A 5,167-nucleotide genomic window follows, 5' to 3' on the forward strand; every position below is an offset into this window, starting at 1 on the left:
GAGTGTCCGCTTTAACACATCCATCAGGCATGACACCAAATAATTTTTGACATTTAGACATAAGCACACGTCAGTTCAACTGTCTCCTCCAGTTAGTGATCCAAGACACTGAAGACCATGAAAGATCTGCTCAACCAAACAAACCACAGGGAGAACCAGGAGCACACGGGTACATTTACACATTTACCTTTACAAAAAGGTTGGTTCATATTCTGATAATGGAGTTGAAGCTGACTTTGTTAATGGAATTTAACTTCATTTAATCTTTTTCTTCCTTTTTTTTTTCTTCGTTTTCTGATCTTTTTCTTGTACTTCTTGTTCCTCCTGTACTTCGTTTCCACTCTAGATAGACAGATAGATAGATAGTACTACTCTTCTTTTCTTGTACTCTTCTACTTCTTTTACTCTTCTTGTACTTCAACTTTTCCTTCTCCTAATACTCCTACTACTTCTTCTCCGTTACGTTCGTCCTCCTCTATCTTCTTCTACATCTGGGTCACATCCCTTTTAGTTTCATTTGCATTTTTAGCCATCTGGGAACAACACCAAAGAATCTGTTGCAGTTTGACAAGTTTGTAGTAAAAACTCTTTTTTCTTACATTAAGGTGTCCGTCGTCCTCGTCTCCACTGGTCACCGTGAGCTGGAAGTCAAGAGAAGAGAGAGATCAGGACTGCAGGCAGGACAGTGAGGCACACCACAAGTCTATGTTTCATTTTAATTATGTAGAATGAAACTTTAATCTATAAATTATATCGTTATTTGCAGAAAGAAATCATCTTAACAGAATATTATACAAGAGTAAGAATTCTTAGGGAGATGTTCTAGGTTCCATCTCCATCTTGTTAATATCACAAATAAAACAGTATGACAAAAATATGTTATGTATAAATTATATAAATAATATTCCATACTGTTTTATTTCTGATATAAACAAGATATATGTCATATAAACATACAGTATATATATACATACATACATATTTAAACATACGTATAACAAAATAATGAAAGCACAATGAAAAGGCTCCATTAATCTTTATCTATTTTGCATATCGTTAACACTCCCCACATCTAATTACTCATTAAGAGACAACGAGCTCAACACGCATGAAGAAAATACTGCACAGAGCAGTGAGCACAGAAACAGACCCTTCTGTTGGTCCTTTTTACTACTACTACGGTCCTTTCTCTCATTGTTCCCACTGCTGCTGACACACACACACACACACACAGAGGACGGATATAAAGAGAGTTTCTGCACAGAAGATTTGGTGATGGAGAGCTGTGCTGTTTTTAAAACGACTGGAGGAGAGGAGAAAAAAAAAAGGAGCTCCTCACAGGCTTTCTTTCTTTGACTGTGGGTCATTTGTGCCATAGTGTGAAGCTCTTGATAGTTGTGCTATTATTGCCACACACTGCATTGTACAAGTATGGTGTGATGTTTCATGACAGCCCTGATGGGTTTGCTATCTCCTTTCTGACAGTAATAATAGCGGCAATTCAATTCCGAGGCGGCCGTACGCACAAATGTGACATTTGTGCGGTCCAGACGTGTTGTTGTTGACAAGGGGAGATCAACTGATTTCATATAGTTGGACAGCACGGTCATTTAGAAGAATTTTTCATATCATGATTATAAAGGCACAGATGTTTGGCTTCAGAAAATAGAGGATTTTTTTTAGTGCATTTTTTAAGACAAACAAACAAAGCTGTTTTACAGTTCCTCCTTCAGGTGTAATAATTAATGCTGTTCATTAGGAAATAATTCATTGATCACTATATTACTCATTAATTCTGCAACAACCTATTGTTTAGCAGTGGCTCATAAACATTCACTCTGCAGCCTCCAGTCAGTCAATAGTCATTGCTGAATGAAGCCTAGCAGTGAAAAACAAAGTGAGTGTCTAATGATGCAGAGGGCAGATCTCAGCAGAGCGGCTCCACTGAACACCAACACTGCCATCACATGGCCAGAGACTGAACATGCGGCTCCTCAGAGACAGCGCGCAGACAGGATGTGGCACAGACGCTAAAATTGGAGTTATTCTCTGTCCATTGCATTTATCTTACAGGTCGAGTGTAATTCCACCGAGTCTGTTTCTCTTTCTGTATAATGAAGGACTGTGATGGTGCTTTATCACTTGAACATCCTCATCCCCAACATTAGCTCTGATATAATGAGGGTTACTCAGAGGACGGGGCCTCTCGCTACAGAATGATGAAAGACCCGAGAGTGCACCAGTGACACTACATCGGTCATTAGCCTGTCTTACTTTGCCCTTTCATATATTTCTAAATAAGTGCTTTCCTGTGGGTTTAACAGACCACCTAATCTGCCTATTTAGAGGTGCAGGGGAAGAGTGGAAATCCAGAGGGGTGAGTGTTAGGATGGGTAAACCTGCTCCTAAGCACTTTGACTTCTTCTGTGTTTTGTTTTGTTTTTGTTTCTGGTGGAAATGTTACCAGAATTCCAGGTTAGCCTTTACTGACCCAGGTCAAATTGGTCCAATAAATCAGGCAGTAAACTCAGAATCATGCTAGGAATTAACATCACACGCATGTAAGTTTTCCTCCTGCACTCATTTAGACATTCAGCCCGTGTCGGGCCACTCTGATCAATACTTGTAAATATACAACAGTCTCCAAAAGAGGAGAAAAGTGAGCCTCATCTCCGCGGCTGTTAAGGTGAAAAGCTGGCAGATTCTTCATTGCCAACAAACAGACGATTAAGTTGAGGACACAAGGAATACTTTAACGTTGACACCAAAGGGGACTTAATGCTAAAATACGACTGGAAAATAAGGACTCTCCATTACCTGGAGGTGAGAGAAATATCACGGTAAATCATGCATCCCTGCAGGGACACGGCAGAACCTCAAAAGAAAAGAGAAAAAAAAAACAGAATAAGGTCACTACAATAATTTCTGACTAAGACACAAATAAGTCCCTTCAGACTGTATATGTTTGAAGGTTTGTCCTGCATTTGGATTTCAAAAAAGATTCCAGTATATAAAGCGAAAAACACAAATGAGCTTAAGTACATGTAAGCAAACAGGAACTGTGGGCTTGTGGGTGAAGGTCTGTGGTACCACCTTCTTTTTTAAATTACACCAAAGGAAGACCCTTCCTCTTATCCTTCAAAGGAGAAATATTTCCTCAGTGATAAATGGTGGGTCCTGGTGGTGTAATCAGCTCTATCTGAACATGGTGAAATGAGTTTTACTGATCCAGCGTCCTTAGGGGTTCAGGGATAAGATCCTATAACTGCTTTTTCCTCATCATGTTAGATAAGCATGTAAGGTTAGTAAAAAATATATATAAAAAAGGCTGGTTGTACATCACTGTCAAAGTCAGGGAAAACAAGCCCAGAGCGGTTTTCCAGAGACGGCAGAGGAACAATCAATGCAAAGTGAGTAACAGGTTGGTGTTATGACTAAAACAGGTGCTACAAAATACAAAAGCTGTCAGGAAATGACAAGCATTTGAGGTTTACATTAGTGGTGGGTGATAACGTAACTGTACATACATTATATAACTGCTTTACCATCATCCATCCACTGGAGGGCAATTCAAAGGTCCAAGTTTTCTTATAAGGCCTTCAACTGAAATAGTGTTTATCATAACAAAGAATTTTCAACTATAAATTGTGTTGGTTGCAATATAATATCAGTCTGGGCCAGGTTTCTTCTTCGTGAAACTATTTTGCCGGTGTAGCTACTTCGTCACTAAAGTATCCGCTAATGCAACGTGTTGAAACGTGTTCTTTTCTTCAGCTGTACCGTTCATTTTGTACATTTTATTCAAATTACTTTTAATAAGATAAACAGAGGAGTGGAAACAGTGATGAAAAACAACAGCCAATTAGTAGCAGCATTTTTACCTGGATTGTGGACAGATTTTTCTCGAAGCTCTTGGTTGCTAATTCTCGTTGAAGCTTTCGACTTTAATTGGCCGACAGCGTCACAGCCGCTACGCTGGAAGGACACGGTGGGAGGAGGGTGCCTTAAACTTGCCTGAAAATGCAGGTAGAAGCAAGGAGTACATATCATTTCCCGGTGTGATATAAGCGGTTTGGGCACATTTTTACCTTTAAGAAAATTCCATGTTTTCCATGATAGGAAAAGTTTCCATTAATTTTCCGGGAAGACGGGGAGCCCTGGAACGCCACACCAAACGACTGGGGATATGGAACAGTTGATCTGGTGACATTATACTTATCGACTTCTGATTCATTCAGCAATCTTCTTATCTAAAATAAATCAAAAATAGTAAAGTATATGGCGCTAAATGTCGACGACGAAATGCATAAACGTATTAATCAATTGATGCAAAACAGGCGGATAGTCTGGCAGAGACGGCCAATCAGCGATGATTTTGTCACTTAAGGCGGGACATTTGAACGGGGATCCAATCATAGCTAACGAGTGTCCGGCAGCAGAATAAACATAAGACGCCGAACACCGGAAGAGGGAGTACGCGGGGCTACGTGTTCTGAAGGACGAATATATGGACATATTGGAATTTAAAGTTGGAAAAAAGAACACATTGTAAACCGGTGGGTCGTTTCCACCGGTTTACAATGTGTTTTCATGTGTCTTCTTTTTTCCAAATTTAAATTCATTTGGAAAATAACACAACACACTGCACTTTAACGTTTTGTCCTGTCTTGTCTACGCGTGGGACAGTGAGAAACGACATTTCGATTCCATTGTATGTCTAGTACATACAGAAGACAGTGACAATAAAGCTGACTTTGACATATGATGTCCTATCTGCAGACATAAACACAGGGAAGCATTAAAATATGAACTGATCTGGGTGAGATGTGAAGTCCAATTTGTCTCGTCAATGTTATTAGTACACACTATAGTACTAGTCTGTTTAGTGTAGTGAATAATATACCCGAATATACATTTTGTTGTCAAGATAATACACAGTATATTCAATAAATGATAAATAAGTAAAAAATATTTGATAATTTTTATAAACACTAAAAAAAAATTTTTATACCAAATTTTGACTAGGACTAAGTTACAAATTAGTCAAAAAGATTAACAAAAATTGGCTGTCAAAATCCTTTCCATCACCAAACCCACGTTTAAATAACATTTTATCACATATTGGCCATTTGTTTAAGACTCTGTACAACCAAAGTAACATTAAGTA

This window comes from Cynoglossus semilaevis, chromosome 16, assembly GCF_000523025.1.
Source record: "Cynoglossus semilaevis isolate Cse_v1.0 chromosome 16, Cse_v1.0, whole genome shotgun sequence".
Classification (NCBI taxonomy): domain Eukaryota; kingdom Metazoa; phylum Chordata; class Actinopteri; order Pleuronectiformes; family Cynoglossidae; genus Cynoglossus; species Cynoglossus semilaevis.